Source organism: Anastrepha obliqua, chromosome 3 (genome assembly GCF_027943255.1).
Source record: "Anastrepha obliqua isolate idAnaObli1 chromosome 3, idAnaObli1_1.0, whole genome shotgun sequence".
Classification (NCBI taxonomy): domain Eukaryota; kingdom Metazoa; phylum Arthropoda; class Insecta; order Diptera; family Tephritidae; genus Anastrepha; species Anastrepha obliqua.
In genome coordinates this window covers 124,664,376-124,686,994 of record NC_072894.1, presented here as the reverse complement: position 1 = coordinate 124,686,994, position 22,619 = coordinate 124,664,376, and the positions used below count along the sequence as shown (strand labels likewise).

The 22,619-nt window shown below is 37.5% G+C and overlaps 1 pseudogene; it reads left to right on the top strand.

Annotated features, from left to right (window-relative positions):
* The first annotated feature begins 463 nt into the window (after positions 1–463).
* LOC129242197 (uncharacterized) lies at positions 464–19,814 on the top strand (annotated as a pseudogene).
* Positions 19,815–22,619: the final 2,805 nt, after the last annotated feature.

The window sequence follows — 22,619 nt, the reverse complement described above, 5'->3', positions numbered from 1 at the left end:
GCGCTTTTGTTCATAGCGCTGCCGGTCTAATTTTTTGGGGCAGTTCTCGTAGGTGCGGTGTAGGTGACTTGTGTGGCAGTCGTAACTGTTATAAATGTTTATATAATTTTCGTTTTTCGCTTCCGTCCTTATGCTACTCGGTTAAGCGTTGACTTACAGCCGTGAACATAAGAGGTGAGGCAATGTTAGGGTAGTATTTTTCAGGATTGCAAATTACATTTTAATTTAGTATTTTATCGTCGTTTAGTAATACACGTAGATATATTTAGGCCGTGTATAAAAATGTAAATAAGCCAGTGAAAATTTATTGATAAAAATATAAAAGAACAAAATAGGAAGGAACAAATTATTATTTTATGTTCCTGTTAGTCTGTGACCATACAAGCGGTTCTTTTCGTCCTGTATTTCCTGTAGAAATTGTGTTACAGTGGGTTGGATGTGTATCTGGTTGAATAATATTAACATGCTTGCAAGTAGGCCAAACTCAAATAGTATAAAGGGCGATCAATTTAGAGGTATCGGATTTTATATTGAAATAAAATAACGAAAATTTTAATTGATTGGACAATCTTTATCTTTGAAGTGAAACTTCTTTAGCGGCGGTCTGATATTTGAGCGAGAATGGAGAGTGAATTGGAAAAAATGTAACGTTTAGAGATTTCGTTACTCGAGAGAGAAAAAAAGATACAACGTAGAGAGAAGAAGAAAGAGAGCTATACATTTTCTCTACCTAAGACATAGCTTCGTTGTAAGACAGAGTATACAGATATATAACATAGAGAGAAAGAGAAGGAGAGCTATACATCATAATGTTACGCGACAGAGAAAAACAGTTGCTGGTCATGTTGCAGCGCATAATATTATATCAGTAAAACAGCGGTACCAATCGGACGACGCACATCAACAATCCCACTTAACAACAACAAAACGATTAACGCTAATGATCTCATTAACCATTAGATTAGTCGTCGCGGCCATTCACAAGTCTCAGGGAAGCACGTATTCTGAAGTTGTTTACGAATATGATAAAAAATATTAGCAATCATTAGTTTACGTTGCTTTATCACGAGTCACTTGTATTGAAGGCTTGTGGATTATAACGAACGAAAATGATTTTAGATTCTACCATGGTCGACGAGCATCAGTCAGTATGTCTCATTTACAAGATGAATTCCGGAGACTATCGTTAAATAGACTGGAAACTGTAGATAAACAAATAATCGATTTCATGACTCAGAGAAGAGGGCTATCTGTATATACTCTTAATTGTCAGAGCCTATGAGCACATTCCGAAGATTTAACAGACTCTGTCATCCGCAAATCGAGTATAGTACTTTTGTCCGAAACTTGGTTAAACGATAACGAGGATATTAGTATACCAAATTTCAATTGCGTCATCAAATATAAGCGACTAAATGTTAGAGCTGGCGGTGTGGCAATCCACCACAATCAAGATGATTGCGTAAATATCGTCACACCAAACATGGAAATGACTGCAAGGCAGTCTCAGTCATATTCGTCAACAGTCACACCAGTTGGCGACGTTTGCATTGCAGAATGTCAAACGCTGAATGGAAAAACTATTGTCATAGCCTCGATCTATATCTCACCGAACCAAAATCTTGATGACATAATATATTTCATTCACCGCTCACTACTGGTTTACAGCCACGCAGGTGCAAATGCACTTGGAAGAGGCGCAGACAAAATTCCATTGATTCTCGGGGGAGATTTCAACGTAAATTTCGGATCCAATGATTCTTTGCCGTTGATTCAATTTCTTCGAGAAACATTCGGTTTGCAGATAAACAATAACCCTAAAAAATCAACAACAAAATCCGGAACTACACTAGATGCAATTTTCACACGTTATCTAGAAAATATTGAATCACGTACATATATTTCATATTTCAGCTATCACAAACCAATTATATCAGTATTACCAATTGAACCACCAACAGATGATAGCATAATGCATATATAGTTAATAAAATCGAATTTTGGTTTTACAAATTTTATACTGTTGTATTTCTTTTGAAATTATCCCTGTCTCCTTCTCTTGCTCTCTCGCTCTTTCTCTCTCTCTCTCTCTCTCTCTCTCTCTCTTATTCACACTCATTCACACACGGAAGTTTCACTTCTACCACGTGTACGACGCTGCACATGATTTTTTTTGCATAGTACTTTGGCAACAAAAATTTTTTTGTCGCACGTTTTGCTTTTTGTCTCGAGACGAAATTTTTTTAAATTCTCTGTAAATGCCGAATATGTGATAAAAAGCACACTTAGCTTCGAATTGAAGTAAAGGGTGACCAATTTAGATGTATCGGATTTTAAATTGAAATAAAACAACAAAAATTCAAATTGATTGGGCAACAATACCGTAATTCGGTCATTCGTAAACATGAATTTTGAATGACTGTACGCTAGAGGACTTTGGTCGGTATCTCATGAATAAATTTAGTAAAGTGGGCTTCCATTGCCTCAATCAAAGCTGGTTTGTACACAAAGCATTTAGACTCCCACGAATAAAAGTCCAATGGTATCACACCTTATTGATGGCCAATTCTCTGGTTCCAAACGAGAGATAAATAGGCGCGAGAAATATATGGCAAGTAGCGCCGTCTTGTTGGAACAAAATCTTGTGAATATCACGGGCTTCAATTCCCGCCATCAAAAAGTCAATTATCATGGCGCAATAGTGTTCGTCCTTCACTGTTACATTGGCACCAGTCTAGTCTTTGAAGAAGTATTGGCCGATGATTATTCCATTGTTGAACGACTTCGGGTTGCTCTTTAGCCCGAATATGGTAATTTTGCTTATTGACGTAGCTATTAAGCTAAAAATGGGCCTCATAACTGAACACCATAAGTTGGTCTGAGAACGCGATGAACACTTCTCAAAGAGCGTCGACTTTCGTAATACAAGTATACGATTTGCAAGCGCTGTTGAGGCGTTAGTCTTTCCATGATGAAGTGTTAATTAATACTGAAAAAACGTATGCATTTAGTTTGACAATAGTCACGCAAAATCTGTCAAAAAACACTATTGGAAAAAGTACCTCAAATCTGATCACCCTTTACTTTATTAGTAAAAGTTGAATGATATTTGGCGAGCTTTAATTTACTGGCATTAAGGTCGTACGTTAGGGTGGTAGAAGATCTGGTGGGTAAGTACTAGAACGAGGTACTTGGGGCCAATGGGCTTTAGAAAAGCAAAAATTGGCTTCTGGAAAAAAATCATGCAGCATATCCAAGAGCCCATCTTAAACGTCAAAGATATGAGGAAAAATGTAAAGGCGACCCTTACATTCGGCCAAATAAATATAATTTTTGCGAAGTTGCCAAGCAAAAGTACTTGAGATAGGGGTGAGAAGGTTTTTTTTCGAAATTGCCTTGCAAAAATAGGTTAGACAAAGGGTCTGGGTCGCTTGGGAGGCGGTGCGGACCAATGTGCATACGTAAAGACGAAGAATACCTATATACATTAGGGCGGGTCGATTTAAAAATCGCTCATTGCTCTGTAAAAATCGTATTCTAGGGATCGAAATAAGAAACTTTGCCGAAGGAACCATACCTCTAAAACGAATTCTGATGTCCCCCAATTTGGGTCGAACGAAAAATCCCACTTTGACCCATTTAGAGTGCTCCGAGTCCAAATGTATGACCGACCCCCACTAACTATGGACGGCCGATCCACCCATGCCAGTGGCACACCCCCTGGAACTCCCCTGGGGGGTTCCCCATACAATTATTTCAAAATATCACCATTTTTGGCCTTGAGAAAAGAAACTAAAAAGTTCGACCCAAATTGGGGGACATCAGACTTCGTTTCAGACGTATGGTTCCTTCGGCAAAGTTTCTTATTTTGATCCCTAGAATATGATTTTCACAGAGAAATGGGCGATTTTTTTGCCTCCCCACAAATCGACCCGGCCTAATACACATATATATTATATGCCACCGCATGCAGATGACAACTTTCTTTAAAATTGAACAACATTCGTTGGGCCTTTTATGTATTATAAAATTGTGCTTTCGCGTTTAACTAATTAATTCACTACAGCAATATAATAAGGTAAATAAAAACAACTTCATGTTTCAAACATTTAAATTTTAAGGTTATGTTTTTACCCTACAGCAAGATTAATTCGCCTTTGTGATGTCGGAATAAACAAAAAATATATTATATGCCTCGCGCTCGCCCTCAAAATCAATTTAAGCCAGATTAGCAAATTATTTTTTTATGTCTTGCGGTAACTTAACTACATAAAAATTTATTGCCAGATTGAATTTACAACTTTAAAAACCGCAAAATGAATATAAACGTTTACCTGTTTTTTGCTTAACGATGATAGTGTTTATCAATGGATTATTATTCTGTATTTAACACATAGTTATAAAAAAATTGATTCCTAATTATCAGCATTCCAGATAACCGTAAATGACTGCTTAAACGTAAGCATATTTACTACTTTAGTTGATAAGGATTTACTTCACGTGCTGCTATTTATATGGCAAAAACCCTTATTGAAAAGTTAGCAATCGAGTGCAAAGGCTAAAATTGAGTTGGCCAAAAGAACGGTAGCGCTTCTTTTCGCGCTAATTTGTTTATTAGCCGCAGTACAGGCCGGCCTACTGCAATCGAAGGCGCGCAGCAGACCTGAAGAATCCGTTACCATAGCCACACTGGGTACTACAGGCACATATTCCACACCCACGACTGAAAGTCCAATTAATGGCACCACCGAAGGACCAATTACTAGCAGCATTCCGCCAAACACAACCCCACCTGCATTACCATCAACCACCGATGCGCCACCACCGGAAAATGCAACGGGCGTGGTGGTGCATGGCGACTGCGCATTCGATGTGAATGGAGATCTCAACGATCCAGCACCAATATTCATGTCACCTAACCGCCTCGAGTGGATACAGCCTAATTCAGCTGGTGTAGTCGTATTGTCCAATGGTGCCTACGTCGACATGTACTGCAGCGTATCGTTTATGGCACCATTTACCAATCGCACCAAAGTCACAGCACAGTGCCTGCAAAAGCAATACTTCCTAGTAGATGGATTGATTTATCCGTTCTCAAATTTTAGCTGCACCAGTTGGCCTGCGCATACGGCACGTCGCACCGGACGGCTCTGCAATGGTGGCACTGATCTGCTAGAAGTTGGCTTCGAGCTCGAAGTGGGTTTTCTACAAACAATGGATGTTTGCCACGATGAAGTGAATGAAGTGACGCGTTATGTACATCATGTGCTAAATCCCGCCAGCGCCAGCTACCAGCATGGTGTCACGCGTCCAAGTTTCATTACTGGCGACTTCTATGCGGGCAAAAACGTTGATAATCTCTACACGAAGGTGAAGCAGAACGAAACTATTAGTCAGATACTTGGCATGGATGCGTCGCCTTACTTCAATGACAGCATCGATGTGTACATGGCACGTGGACACATGGCCGCTAAAGCTGACTTCATTTTTGGTGCACCACAAAAGGCCTTTTTCTATTTTGTGAATGCAGCACCACAATGGCAGATGTTCAATGGTGGAAATTGGGAGCGCATCGAAGATAGTATGCGCCGTTATGCGACCGCTCAGGCATTGACTCTGGACTGGCATTTGTGGTGTTTCTACACTGCCTGATGTTAATGGGGTCGAACAGGAGCTGTATTTGGCATTCGATGAGAACAATAACGGTTTATTGTTAACGATAACCTCTTTCAAATATTGGCCGCAATTATGCCGTTATGCCGTAATACGGTCATCAGTAAACACCAATTTTGAATGACTCCTGGAGAACTTCAGTCGGTATCTCTTTAATATCTTTAGTAATGTAGGCTTCCAATGCCTCAATAACAGCAGGTTTATCCACAAAACATTTAGACTTTGCATGTCCTCACAAATAATTTGATTTGGTATCACACGATCTTGGTGGCCTATCCACTGGTCCGAGACGAGAGATAAATTGCTCACCGAAACGACGCTGCGTCGTTCACGGCCATTATTTTACGGGTTGTATGGCAAGTAGCCAAATGTTATGGAGGTCACGGGCTTCGGGCAACAAGAAGTCGTTTATCATGGCGCGATAGCGTTAGTCATTCCCAATTGCATTGGCACCCGCCTTGTCTTTGATTCTTTCGCACCAAACGATTGTTTTCAATGAATGTAATGGCTGTTCTTGACTGCCAAGTTGTTATTCAGCGAAATACGCAATGATGCTTACTGACGTAGCTATTGAACAAAAAATGGGCCTCATCGGTGAACACCATACATTTGTACGATTTGCAAACGTTTTTGAGGCACAAGTCTTTCTATGATGAAACGTCAATGAATACTGAAAAAAATTATGCATTTAATTTGACAGTGGTCATGCGTGATCTGTATAAAAACCCTATTGGAAAAATTACCTCCAATCTGATCACCCTTTACATGCATGTACTTATGTATTTTAAGATACTTTTGAGGTGACATTTATATTTGGCTTTGGTGTGTTCATCTTGACGATTTTCAAATTTCGTGCTTAAAAATTCTAATATAATTTCTGTATTTTGCTAAGGCTATAGGACGACTTTTAATGAAATATATTAAAAGTTACATGCTACTATTCAATTTCCATTTAGCAGTTTTAACATCTATAATCAAAGACCCGCCAAAATTACATCTTTAGCAGTTTGTAATAGTTTATGGATTATTCATGCAATATATCTATTTATATATATATAATTGGCGCGTACACTCTTTTTGGGTGTTTTGCCGAGCTCCTCCTCCTTGATGTTGTTCAAAAAATGGAGGGACCTACAGTTTCAAGCCGACTCCGAACGGCAAATATTTTTATGAGGAGCTTTTTCATGGTAGAAATACACTCGGAGGTTTGCCATTGCCTGCCGAGGGGCGACCGTTATTAGAAATAATAACGCAATAATGGACAGAAAATATTGAATGACATTTTCCACATGAAATTGTATTGATTATATTCGGCAGCCGTGAATATCTTTTAAATGGCATTCCCTATTTAGGGTCAGATAGGAACTTAGACCACAGGAGTACTTTTGAATGAACTTGTGGCTTTGAATCTTGTAAAATACTATGTAATTTGTGGCATAAATACAGCAACAGATAATGTTTTCACAACTAATGTTAAGCAACTCGTAAAGAAGCTACTGGCAGAAAAAAAGTCTTGTGATACTATGCAACCAAAGAAGAGGGAACTGACGAAAATAGCTAAGGTTAGAAAAGATACCGTGGCTCTTTTCTACACAATCTGCTGCATATGAAATGGTATTGTTCTAAGAATTTGCAAAGGCAAGCCTCGTAAAAAGTACTTCTTCTTCGCTCTATACATAAATTCATACGAAATTCTTCTAATTAAAAACGAATTCCTCAAACTGTATCATTTTAGTTACAATGAGATAAATGCATCATTCTCTATTGCGAACGAAAAGTCAGAAGGGCGAATCGTCTCAGCCGATTTCGTTTACCATTGGCATTCACTACGTTGTTTGCCAACGCTTACGTTGTAGCAAAATAAGAGCCGAAAGAGCGTAGTTACCATAAGCAATTTATTAAGTATTTAAAAAAACAGTACTTTTTTCAAAGTTTTTATTTTTTTGAGCTAAATTTTCCGGCAGCGTTCATCTGCATTATTTACTAACTCATTTCTCTATACATAAAAGCACTTTTATATTCGTTTGTTTACATTCCCGTTCACTTGTTTTCTAACAAAATATGAACTTCTTTGTGAATTTTCAAAATAAATTTTTAGTGTTCATAATTTCTTCTTTGGATGAATATCTGGCTTGACTCCCGGCTTTGGTGTAACTACTGGAGCCATCCAATTCTTTCTTTGCTTCATATTAATGTACCGGCACCATTTCTCATCTCCCGTGACGATTCGATACAAAAAGCGATGTTTATGATCGCTTGTTGCTCAATGGCGGGCAAGATGCTGAGAAGCAATTTGAAGGCGACTTTCTTTGTTTTTTTCGTTGAGCTCGTGAGGCACCCAGGGTCCCAAATTTTCTGTAAATCTCTTCAATTGAACATGACTGAGAATTTTAATCGGTTTGACAACCGCTCTCTTCAAAAGTGATTTGAGACGTTCTTCATCGAATTCAGAAGGCTTTCCGCTGCGGGTCGTGTAATGGAAGTCAAAGACGCTATTTTGGAACATTGCAAACCATTTCCGTGCTATAGACTCGCCTATGTCATCTTCTCCATACACATCGCAAATGTCCCGGGCTGTTTCGGCAGCTTTTTGACCTCGATGAAAAGCAAAGAAGATCAGTTGTCGGAAATGTTGATTTTGGCTCCTGGGTATTCCATTTATAAGCCTCGAAACTAATCAAAAATGCAAATAACTTAGTTTTGTATAACAGAAAGAGTTGTATTGAATGCTTACCCTTTGCCAAACAACAAACAAATTGTTGTAAAATAAAATAAAATAAACAACTCTACATACATATGAACTTATTCACCATCCTATAATTCAAAGAAGACAATAAGCTGTGCGAAAACACGTCTTCCCTCTGCCCGAGTTATTATTGAATGGTAACTGCATCAAATTTCATTAACTCAGTTTTTGTGGCTCTGGAAAAAGCGATTTGGAAATTTCAGCTAACAATGGAGGTATGTACCATGGCTCCTTTTTCAATATCTACTATTCATGTCAAGTTTCAGTTCCCTAGCTTAATTGGCTTTAAAGATATATTGATTTTCACAATGTGTTCTAAATATATGCCAGATCCCATGCTCCCTTTTTATCGGAGTTAATATTTAAAGGAAGGAACTTCTATGAAATGAGTGCTCTCTCTTCTCTCAAGGAAGGAGTTAAAATATTTTAGTGTGACGTATTTATAAAGCGATGAGATCTGAGTACATATGTTTCACTACAAGTGAAGCTAAAAGTGCTTTTAACAGCTCTGGCCAATCAGCTGTGCCTAGCACAAAAATGCTATGTTAATAGTAACAGTCGCATGTTAAAAATAATCAATTTTAACGCAGCTCAAGCGGCAGCTATACAAACAAAGCGATAGGTGATTAAGTTTTGTGCGACAACAGCAAATTCAATTAGTTCTAGCATAATTATTATATAGTTTTCTGTTATAAAAGTTTACATCTCCATTGACAAATTCCCAAATAATTTGTAGCTTAAGGCATATGTCTTACAAAGAAACATTTAAGTACATGAAACTATTAATTGGCATTCGCAGCTTTAAAACTAGTAAACCCAAAATCTTTGCAATGGAAAACTACTTTTTTTTGTTTCGTCGGGACAGACTAGCAAGTACAGCACCTAGACACAATTAAGTCCATTGTACTGCACTCGGGTTCCCTTTTTAATTTTCTGTAAATCTACTCGACTTCCGAAGAAATCTGAGTAGATCTTGTGGTGCGAAGAAGCCAAGGCGGTCGCTTCTTAACACATCAGTGCCAAAGACCTCAAGCCTGATTCGAGCAAAGGCCGGGCAGACGCACAGAAAGTCGCCCGCTGTCTCATCCTCCTCTTCACATGATGGGCAGAGTGTACTGTCTGAGATGTGCTTTGCCCATAGAAAGTAGCCGTCATCAGTCCAATCAGCTGCTAACAGTCCCTTCTGCTTAGTGACAGGGGGAACTACGACAGACGGTCGGATATGAGAGGCAACATCACTCGCTTGTAGGTTAGAGTAACCCGTTTGCTAACCGTCACTTTGATGGCTGCAGAAGTCTTCTTACCCACGATACCCACGCTTCGCGGGACCCATGTTAGCATCAGGCTATTGGGTCTATCGACATATTTCAGCCTAGATTTACAGGACTCAACTACCCTTAAAATGGTTCGGAGGCTGTCTAAGGCCATGAAGGCAAAAATTTGTGAAGTTTATGGGCTTGATACTGTAACGATTCGCATAGCACAGTGTTGGTTCGATCGATTTCGTTCTGGTGCACCCCGTACTGGTAGGCCAATCGTCGTAGAGGCTGATAAAATCGTTGAAATTATCTAAAGAGACCGGCATGTGAGCATTCGCTCGATTAGTCAGGAACTAGGTGTAGACTACAAAAGCGTTTGGAACCATTTGCAGAAGATTAGATTCCAAAAAAAGCTGGATGTTTGGGTACCACACGTGTTGACGCAAAAAAATCTCTTGGACCGAATCAACGCTTGCGATTCTCTGCTAAAACGGAACGAACTTGACCCATTTTTGAAGCGGATGGTGACTGGCGATGAAAAGTGGATCACGTACGACAACGCCAAGCGAAAAAGATCGTGGTCGAGAAGCGACGAGCCGTCCCAAACCATCGCCAAGCCCGGATTGACCGCCAGGAAGGTCTTGCTGTGTGTTTCGTGGGATTGGAAGGAAAGTATCCACTATGAGCTGCTCAACTATGGCCAAACCCTTAACTCGGTCCTCTACTGTGAGCAACTTGACCGTTTGAAGCAGGCGATTGACCAGAAGCGGCCAGAATTGGTCGATAGGAATGGTGCTGTGTTCCATCAGGACAACGCTCGTCCTCACACAACTTTGATGACCCACCAGAAGCTACGGGAGCTCGGATGGGATGTCCTATCGCACCCACCATATAGTCCGGACCTGGCACCAAGTGACTATCATCTCTTCCGGTCCATACAAAACGCCCTTGGTGATACCAAGTTGGCCTCAAAAGAAGCTTGCGTAAACTGGTTGTCTGTGTTTTTTGCAAATAAGGAGGGGTGTTTTAAAAAGGAGGGATAATGAAGATGCCTTCTCAATGGCAACAAGTTTGCGAACAAGCCGTGGCATATTTGACTTAAATCGGATAATTCAAAGTACGTTAAATAAAGCGTCAAATTTCAATCACAAATACGACATTTATTTTTCCCCAACCCAATAATTAAACTATGTTTGTTAAACTTTTGTGTGTGGGTAGACATTGTTTCTACATATACGGCAAATTAAGCGAAGAAATGCTTTCCCCCACCTCGTGCGTTTAAATTTATTTCCAAATCATTGCCTAGATAACATTTAGGAAATTTGGTTCTTGTTTCAGTTATTATGAGCAAACACCTAATAAACATAGCCAAAAACGAGCAATTCTCCATATAAACGTTGCTCAACCGCAAAGAAAATATCCAAGATTGTTCATACGCTCCGTCAACCACAAAATAGTACACGCAAACGACAAGCGAAGAAGAAAAGCATACACAAATGCGAAGTAAGTAAACATGTGAGAAATATCTATTGAGGTCAAATTAAGTCATGCTATCGCATTTAACATTTATTTAATCGTAACTCAGCTCATATGAGAAACAAAAAAACTGTAAATGATTGAATGTTTTTGCTTTTCATTAAACTCATTTCAGCCGTGCATACATATATTTATTGATTAGTAACTCTAGTACTTCTGTGATATTTATTTGTTTTTGCATTCAAATGCAAATTCGAGTTCTGAGATTAATGCAGCATTTAAAACTTGCTTAATTTATGTAAAATATGGGAAATAATTTTTTGGTTTACCAACAACTTAAAAATTCTCAAAGCTTTTGCATTGTACACTCATTGTTAAAGCGATATCGGTATAAGTGCAAGTATCTACAATATAAATATTTTTTTGAATTAGTATGCTTTCACGGGCATGAGAAAATGGTGTTTCACAGAATATAAAATAGGACAAATCCACTAGACAAATCTAGAAATACAGTGTATCACTAAAGTAAGTATGCACCATGATTAACAGCCGAATATGTGAATTTATTCCCAAAATAATTCGACATATTTTTATCAAATGTATGTATGTAATTGCTATGCAGAATCCCTAACAAGAATATAAAAGACACGATGCCGACATATTGTTCCGTTATCTTGTCTGGCGTCATTACGTAGGAAACGGTAAAAATCATATAACAAAAGTATGTATGCAGTTCGCAAATTTGTGTATTTCGTTAGTCTTTATGTGATTTATTTGCGACAAAAACCATTAAATTTGTTTCGTTGTGTAAGCGCGAATTATTTTTAAAGTTATAAAGTGAATTCAAGCTAAAATTTTGGTCATGGCTTTTCGAGGCAAAGAACTTTCACAAGATATGAAGGATTTAATAATAAAATTGTACAAAGATAATAAAAGCAACGCCACGGTCCAAAAATTATTGAAAAATTTAAAAGAGAAGGTAATACTAAGAACCAACCAAGAACTGGTCGCCCGAAAATTTTCACGGAGCAGGAACGCAGGATAATTGTACGAAAGGTACAGAAAAACCCCAAAACAAGTGCCCCTAAAATACAGGCTGAAATGGAAAAGAAACAAACCATTCGTCGTGCTTTGTATACTGCTGGTTTTCATGGTCGGAACATCCGTAAAAAGCCGTTTGTAAATAGTACTAACAGAAAGAAAAGACTTGAATTTGTAAAACTGCGCGAAACCAAAGACCAAAACTTTTGGAATACCGTTATTTTCTCTGACGAGAGTAAATTTAATATTTTTGGTTCCGACGGACGAGAAAAAGTATGGAGAAAATTAAATTCAGAGTTTGATCCTCAAAACATGACCGACACAGTTAAACATGGTGGCGGTTCAATAATGGTATGGGGTTGTAGGAAATCTGGTTGTGATTGAAGGGATAATGGACAAAACTATTTCTCTCAACATTTTGAAGGATAATTTGAAGCAAAGTGCATTAAAATTGGGGCTTGAGCGATCATTTGTCTTCCAACAGGACTGCTCTAGTTGTGAGAGAATGGCTGCTGTATAACACACCAAAGCAATTAAAAACACCACCTCAATCGCTAGATTTGAATGTCATTGAACATTTGTGGAAACATCTTGACAGATAAATAAGGAAACATAAAATAAATGGCAAAGATGACCTAAAGAAAGCACTTATGGAGGAATGGGGAAAGATTCCAACTTCTGTGACTCAGAACCTGGTAAACTCTATGTCATCGTGGTTAAAAGCTGTCAAAAAGAGTAAAGGCTATCCAACAAAATATTAACAGTTTATTATATAATAATTTTAAAAATTTTTCTTGAATTCGGTTTTTGATTGAATGCATACTTATTTTTGTGATGTGATTTTAAGACTTTTTTCTTATTAAGCCAATCTGGCTAAAACAAGAATTACTTTTATATTATTTTTTGTTGTAAATATGTATATAAGACTTTGAAAAATAAATAAAATTGTATTTTGTTTTCGTAGTGTTACTTTTGAGTTTTATTTCTTTTGTACCATGGTGAAATCATCGCTGCATACTTGCTTTAGTGATACACTGTATATAGGCACAGTCAGAAGAGAAATGTCGTTTTAGTGATTAAACGAGTCACAGAGAAAGCTGTAGACACCAAATTTGTTTCCTTGCCAAACTGTCTCAGTTTCCGTCAATTCGAAGGTGCTAAGAATCGCTGGAGGTAACAAAAAAAACTACTTCTAAAAGAGGTAGATGCAACGTTTGTAGTCTTTAGCTGGAAAACTAGCAAATACCATCCAACATATGAAACGATGCAACATCGACATTCTAAGTATTATATAAAGGAAACATGTTGCATACTTTTATGAAAAGTAACACTCAAACCACGGAAATGGTGTCAGTATAATGAAGAAATAGCCAATTGGACTATTGATTACGTTCTGAAATCCGGCAGAACACTTTTTTTTCAATTGAATACCAAGACCCTGATATGAAATAGAGATATTTTACAATGAAATAGAGAACCTTTACAAATAAAATGTACAAAGAGACTGAAGTTGATTAGTAAAGTGAGTGGTCTAATTCGAAACTTTGGCTTAGGCGAAAGAAAGAAAAGAGGAGAACGACTTGTTGAGCTTTGTCAATAATGTAAAATAGATATAAAAAAGTAATACATGCTTCTGTTTACCTCTAAGAAGGCTTTATACTTCGAAACGGCCAGAAGATTAGGTTAGGTTTGGCAGCCGCATCGCACATAGAGACAACGATGCCCCTTTAGACCACGAAATGGGAAATGGGTTCGTTGTGAATCGCGGGGGTTGAGCTACGTTTCCCTCTCCATATTAAACCATCCCGAGCTTTTGACAAAGCGTAAAAGGTTGCTGATACCTAAAATGTATAGATTATCTATATTCGTTAAGAAGTAGGATTTTAAAAATCGGTTCCTGCTTCTGGCTAGAGCTGGGCATGTGCAAAAAAGGTGTTGAATTGTTTCCAACTCCTCCTCATTTCTGCAGCTACGACAGAAATCATACGTGTAAACGCCTAATCTCTTTGCATGATTTCCTATGAGACAATGTCCTGTGAGGACCCCTACTAAGGTCCAGATTTGAAGTCTATTCAGTTTTATAATACTCTTGGACAGACGTAAATTTAGCCTTGGCCATGTTTGCCTAGCAATTTCACAGGTTTTAACGCTAATCCATTTTTGATCTGCAGACCTGATTAATGCGTCCTTAATGAGAAGCTTACAAGTTGCGAGAGGTATCTCTATAACGGCCAGTAGAAAACAGGAAAAATGCTGTGTGCAATAAAATAAATTACGGCTTAATTAACAAGCGTTTTGCAAGTTGAATCAGCAATTCAAAATTTCAACTTATCCTAGAGCTGACTCCCCTTCTAATCACAACCTTTTACTAGCTCAAACGGGCATAAAACTCATTTCAGTACCAAAATAGGAATATATAAAACGCAGACTTGACCTGGAAGAATTTAAGAATCGTGATATAGAAACTTACGAGAAGTACATTAGGTACACGCAAGAAACAAGCGCAGAATGACTGGGTGACAAATAAAATCTTACAGCTTATGGATGGACGTTGTTAGTGAAATAATCAGAACAGTGAAATTTGCAAAAAAATTCAAAATTATACTCTATCAAAATTCACTCAGCAAAAATAGATTGGTTAGATAACCAATGTCATGAAAGAGAAAGACTATAAGATCTCTATGTTCACTATGACTTCAATCTTCACAAAAAATGTTAAAGAAACTGCAGAGATTCGTAGAAATACAAGTTGGTCCGTGTGTATAAACTCATACAACGAGATTATTTAAAAAAGTGGTGAGAAAAAAAAACTGGGAAGATTTTGTAAAAACTCTTTTCATTGATAATAAGCAAACTACAGCACCCATGCTTTTCCCATAAATATTGTATATGGGAATAAGTTTAAAAAGTTAAACAATGCATGATATTATGTGAAGTATGTGCCACTGGAAGCTACAACTTTACTCCATCTTTCAGGCAGCATTTAAATTATATACACTCGCTTACACCCCTTTTGGGTGCTTGGGCGAGCTCCTTCTCCAATTTGATGTTGTTCCGCAAATGGAGGGACCTACAGTTTCAAGCCAACTCCGAACGGCAGATATATATTGTTTTTCATGGCAGAAATACACTCGGAGGCCTGCCATTGCCTGCCGAGGAGCGACCGCTATTAGAAAACAATTTTTCTAAAGTTTGGTGTTTGACCGAGATTCGAACTTACGTTCTCTCTTAATTCCGAATAGTAGTCACGCACCAACCCATTCGGCTTAGAATTAGAGGATGCATTTTCTAGAGTGGTTTCGTCTTTGTTATTAATAGGACCTGAGCCTTTCCTAGCTATGGGATAACACACCAACAAGGAGAAGCTTAGAAGTGAAGAGGTAATGCAAAGAGACGCTGGTGCCAGATATTAGGGGCCGAAGTCCTTACTGGGGTATAATAAAAGAAGGTTCAGGCAACTCAAGGTCAAAACATCCCGAAATAAAAACAAGTACACTCAGCGCAACTCAACTCTACCTTAGGTTTATTACCGGACCTGGGTTTCGATGAGATACTGTGATGAGCAGAGGCACAATATACCGTGGGGTCAGAGTAAAAATCTTTTTTTTATTAATTTGTTGATATACATAATCAATGTATTATTGCTTAGTTGCCATTGTTTTCACTTCTTTTTGAGTTAAAAGAAAACATTTTTTCATTGAAAGCATTGCATACATTTTTTTCTTTGCAGTACCTTAAATAATACAAAATTAAGGACCAAAATTAATTTGCACGCAGAATTTTAAGATCCAAAGGAGTAATTGTACATTATTTTGTCTTCAGAGAATTTTGAAAATAGAGAATTGTGACCCAAAGAAATTTAGGCTATTCAGAATTTGTTCGCACTTTTCCAGAATTTTACCCAAAAGAATTTTGTATTGCAGAATTTTGATCCACTCATCTAAATTACTTATAGATAAAGCATTTTGCGACAGGCTATACATTTAATAAATAAGAAGTCATCGCCTTTCGTCTTCCTGTACCGCAATTTGAAACCTTGTTATCAATTGTGGCCAGTATTTCCCAATGTACGAAAAATCGTTTCCATATTGGGTTTTAATTATTGGAATACACTTCCCCAGCAAGATCGATAATATTTTAGTAAATTGAAAATATTTCACTTCAGAGCTGTCGAATTGTGCCAGCCGTCAAAGCTAACGTTAAAAAGGGATTCGGATGAGCATTACTCTAAAGATGACTCGGAGGGCCTACTACCCCACACTACACATACATACATACCTACTTACTTACTTATTTACTTCATTACCGCTGTCGAACTTTTTGTGCGCCAAGAACGGTGAGACACTTTTGATTTTATTGGTGTTAAGCCACTCGAAAGCGTCAAAGCAAGTCTGTATAGAAAGCGTGGAAATATATGAAAAAGTTTTGCTAGTTTAATGATGGGAGGAGGATAATTGATGATGCCACGACGTCAATATGAGTTGATGCACTTTAAGAAGTGAAATGTGACGCTGCTTATGGATGTGGCGGCACGTCAGCCTCACCTTTACTTGTGTGCGCTGATGTGTTGCACACTTTTACATATACGTATGCATGTGTGTGTATAACGTGTTTCTTGTATATTATGAATAAACTCGTCTAATATTGATTAACACTTAACGTAAATGAAAAAGAAAACAAGAATTTGTCGGCGGAGAAGGAATGCATGCATGAAAATTCTTGTAAATTTCATGACTATGCTGATAGCTGTAATGGCCTTGTAAACATAAACTTGTACGAATCCCAAAGTGGAAATGTATTTGTGGTAACCACTTTATGCATACGTGCAATGGCGGTGGCGCCAATAATGAGCCGCTGTTTGCGTCTGCATGAGCAATACGGGGACAGCGAGGTGCTGTGTGTGAGCTGGTAGCATGTAATTATTCTGTGTGATGACACATAAATTAGTTTCACAGCAATTAACGGAACGCTACGCATCGTAGTCACCACCGCCGCCGCCACTAAGGTTACCACAAAACAGGTCCACGAGTAATTTGTATTCGCGGTGGAGGCGGCGAAGCGGGAGTAGTGCGTGTAACGTATTCCTCGAAGTAATTTAGCGCCAATGTGTTAATGAGAGAGAATAAATTTCTTAATGTTTATGACTGAGTTTGAAATGCAATTTGGTTTCGGCAATAAAGGCATATGAAGATAACGATAAGATGGCAGGGATTACATTTGTCGCATTAATGAAATATGTAGTTGGGTAGGTAAATTTACTTGAGAACCATAATCTTACTCCATTTAAGATAGAAAACTTAGGCAATAGAAGTAATTTGAAAAGTATTCAAAACATCTTAGAATTGAAATTGAGCAATTATTTATGTAAGTTAATTTACTGGTTGATATCCCCAATAAACTACCAACAACATGCGCACACACCCACAAACAAATTTCTTTGCGTTAAAGCTGCAGCAAAATCCAAAAAACTGTTCGGAAAAAAATAGTATTTGCAAGTAGTATAAGTAGTATTTGAAAAGCTGTATTTGCACACGTCGCCTGAAGTAGAAACAGGTTGACCTAAAATGCCAATAAAAACTGAAAGCGGCGATTTGTTGTTCATTAATAGTACATTAAAAATCCGCTTGAATTAAAATCCTAGCTGATCCTTTTTTCGAGATAAGTGGATTTTAGCATTATCGAAAATTTTTTCATAATTAAGCGATAATGTATCTTGGCGGTGCTATTATGTATGTGTATGTGTTTGTGTGTGTGTCCATATACATACGTGATAAAGCACTAAACTCGCTATTTCGATTAATCAAATAAAATTAGTTACCGGGCACTCCGGCAACAGAAAATAGAAGCCTATTCTTTTCATAGCCGCTCATTTTCATTTGTACCTTGTTCATCAGTAACAAGTAATCTCTTCAGAAATTTCGTTATTTATGGTCTGCAAGATCATGGAAAAAAATATTCTTTCAACTCACTTAGATCATAAATGCGATCACGAAGAAAATAGGTTGAAATTATGTGCAACATGTGGTAAAAAAATCGTTTTTGGCAATCGTCAAAGATCAGAATTTTTAATTACTGAAAATCTTGCTGGTTTAATTAAACAGCATGTCAACGATAATTTTCCAATTCTAAATTTCCCATTAGCATTTGTAGTACTTGTCGAAAAACTATAATGGAACGAGAGAAGGGTAATGCAAAGAGGCCACTTCCAACAATGCCTAACTACGAGGACATGAAGTTAGCAAAAGAAACCAGAACAACTTATGATTGTAATTGTTTTATATGTCTAACGGCACGATACAAAGGTCACTCTAAAATAGTTAAGGGAAATGGTCATGTACGCACTTTTCATACTTTAATAGATGAAAGTTGTGGTCTTTATGGAGCTGCTTCAAATGCTCAACTTCCCTCTACAAGTGGACATAGTATTGCTGAAAAGAGAACGTCCATGAACATTTGCAGTAAATGTTTTAAAAAAATTGGCAAAGGTGTGCGTCATTCTTGTGGCGCAGGTCCTGCTTCATCTCGTGCTCGTGAAAACGCCTTGAGTTTAGTAGAAAAACTACCGGAAAAGCAACAAAACCAAGTAGTAACATCGATTTTACGAAAAAGGTCCGAAGCAAGTACGAACGATGGTGATATTTTATTAAATACAACAGGGTCTAAAATGAGGGTAACTTTGAATAAAAAAATTGAAAACGAATTTGTTTCTAATACTGAAGGGTTAGACACATTCCAATCGACTACTGGATAGCAAACTGCAACAGCAACGTATCCTTGCCCTTACTGTTTCATCACCTTGAGTGAACTGCAAAGTTTTGGAAAATTGCGTGGTGGTGCCGATAAAGAAGAATTGATGGAATTTGACTTAGATAATAAAATTTTGAAAACATTTAAAAATTTAAATGATGATTACAATAAATTTAAATGTTTTGGCAAAGATTAAAAGTATGCTAAGGAATGCTACAGTACAATAAATATGCCTCTCTTTTTTTATGAAAAAGAATCGGAGAATGAAGATGTCCTTATTGATGAAGAAGAAGATGACATCAACAAGTACGTTCTTCAGAAATGTGTTTTGCCTGAACTTCATCTTTTACAAGGATTTACAAAACACCTATTCTGGAACGGCATAGTCCCTGCTGTAGGGCGTGAAAAGGCTCTGCTTTGGCCATCAAAATTGAAGTTAGTAGCAAAAAATTATCAGGGTGAAATTTTCGAGGGTAATGCCTACCGAAAACTTCTGCAAGAATCGGATAAACTACTTGATCCTGAAATTTGCGAGCATGTTGGTCCTTTGAAATTACAGCCATACGTCGCTGCTTTTAGGACAATGATCAAAATTGTACATGACTGTTTCTCCACGCAACGTGCAAATATTACCGATTTAGATGAGAACTTAAAACAACTTCGCAAAGATCTAGAAAGTACAGGAACATCTCAGACTTTAAAACTGCATATTATTCTTGATCACTTGAAAGAGGGCATGCCATTATTAAACAACGATGGTCTGGGTTTGTGGTCAGAACAGGCTGGTGAATCTGTTCACAGAGAATTTTTAAAATTTTGGGAAAGATTCAAAATAAATTTAATAAATGATTCTTCATATTCCAGCCGATTAAAAAAAGCGGTTCTTACTTTTTCTTCACAGCATTTATAGAAACATGCCCAAGTTATTATTAATTTCATTCCTACATTAATTTTATAGTGAGAAGTTAGTAACTTTGAAGTGGATTAGGCCTACAGGGGATACCACATAAAAAAAAAAACGCGCCAGGATATTATCTCGTTAGATGGTGAGGAAAGATATCGCTTAATTTTGAAAAAATTTCGAAAATGCTAAAATCCACTTATCTCGAAAAAAGGATCAGCTAGGATTTTAATTCAAGCGGATTTTTAGGTCAACCTGTTCCTACTTCAGGTGAAGTGTGTTTGAAAATTACAAAGGTATGACAGTTTTTCAACTAAATACAAATAAATAATTTGAATTAAATTTACGTAACGTAAAAAAAGTCGGAACAGAAATGTGAATTCAAAAGTTACTAAAAGCAGTTTAACTTAACAATTTGAAAATCAAGTCGCAAACACAAGGAGAGCAAGGATTCGCTTTGATATTGACTTGTATTGTATATTATCCAAAATTTAAAAAACCGTTCAACCACTTAACCAATCTTGACATCTTCGAACTGTCTTGATAAAATTTTATGCTTGTAAATAAAAACAAAGTCGTTCTCAGCAGGAACAAGAGCCCTCTGCTACACAAGACCTTTGAAGGCTACTTATAAATATAAAGGGTTTTCCAATAACAGGTGTTATTGGTGAATGGATTGCCCTATCGATAGATGATTAACGATTTTTTATGGCTGGAGGTGGATGGTATTGATCTGGAGAACGTTTATTTTCAACAAGACGGCGCCACGTGCCACGCAAGCAACAAAACCATTGATCTTTTATGGGAAAAGTTTCCGGACCGTGTTATCTCACGAAGAGGTGATCACAATTGGCCACCGAGATCTTGCAATGTAACACTTTGTGACTTTTATTTTGGGGGAAAACGTGAAAGAGAAGGTCCACGCCAATAGCCCAGGGTCGATTCAAGACCTCAAAGATGGAATTCGTGAGGCTATCGAGGATGTAGGGCAGAAACTTTGCAATCCGGTTATGGAAAATTTCATGAAAAGGATAAGGATATTGTCCTGTTAGCGTAGTCGTGGTGATAATTTGCCTGATGTTATTTTCCACTATTAACGGCATACCTTCTTCTTTATAATGAAATAAACATCCGATCATTTATATCAAGAAATAGCATTTTTCTTTGAATATCAAAATAACACCTCTTATTGGAAAACCCTTTGGCGCGTACACCCTTTTTGGGTGCTTGGCCGAGCTCCCCCTCTTAGTTGTCGCTTGCGTCTTTATGTTGTTCCGCAAATGGAGGGACTTAAAGTGTTAAGCTGACTCCGAATGGCTGATATTTTCTTTTATGAGGAGCTTTTTCATTGCAGAAATACACTCGGAGGTCTGCCATTGCCTGCTGAGGGGCGACCGCTATTAGAAAAAACTTTGTCTTAATTTTGGTGTTCCATCGAGATTCGAACCTAAGGTCTCTCTTGATTCCGAATGATAGTTAATAATAAATCAGTAAAAGGAGTCTCATATTAACATTCTGCTCTCAATTCAAATCGCTCCTCCTTCTACTCCAAGGGCAATATATGGTATACAAGAAAGTAAACTGGAAACTAGAGAGGAGAAATTGAAAGAAAATGGGTTCTGGGACCGCTATTAACTCACCGCTATTAACTCATTTTGGACACCTAAGATTAAGTAAAGATTGTGGGAGCTGCAGAAAGTAATCGCTCACGCATCATTTATTATAAGAGCCTACAATTGCCGGGTATGCTGATGATGTTGACATCCAACTTTGTGGAAAAAATAATACTGCCGTATTTGCGGATTTATGGACTGTACCATTTCTTATGATTTTGACATAAAGGCACTCGATTTCATTACATGCACATGAAAAGTAAATCATATATTGTGTACCACATGAAACCATTGTACGACAAAAAACACTAAAAATATCCGTTTCAGGTTCTATTTATTGAAAATATGGAAGACTATAGAAGGTGCAAGATTTTAAGCGTATGATAGTGGATGTGATGGGAATGCAATTTAGCCAAAAAGCAAGAGTTAATTTCGAACTTTTCAATAGCTTAGAAGGAATTTGAGTAATAAAAGACACGTTGAGTATAAGGTTAGTAAATAAATATAAATATGTATAATAGGCCGGGTCGATTTGTGCGGAGGCAAAAAAATCGCCCATTGCTCTGTGAAAATCATATTCTAGGGATCAAAATAAGAAAATTTGCCGAAGGAACCATACCTCTAAAACGAATTCTGATGTCCCCCAATTTGGGTCGAACTTTTTAGTTTATTTTCTCATGTAAAGGCCAAAAATGGTGATATTTTGAAATGATTGTATAGGGAACCCCCCAGGGGAGTTCCAGGGGGTGTGCCACTGGCATGGGTGGATCGGCCATCCAAAGTTAGTGGGGTCGGTCATACATTTGCACTCGATTGGAGCACTCTAAATGGGTCAAAGTGAGATTTTTCGTTCGACCCAAATTGGGGGACATCAGAATTCGTTTTAGAAGTATGGTTCCTTCGGCAAAGTTTCTTATTTTGATCCCTAGAATACGATTTTCACAGAGCAATGAGCGATTTTTAAATCGACCCGCCCTAATATATATATTGTTTTTTACTTCTGGCTACTCTCTTGGGGTAAAGAAACAGTAACATAAAAAATTTGCTTTATTTTTTTTTATTAAGTTTGGGCATTTTTAAAAAATATATTATTAATTTTTGGGATCAATAAATTTTAAGATAAAAATTACTGGGTAAAAGATGGCTCAAAAGTTTTATTAACA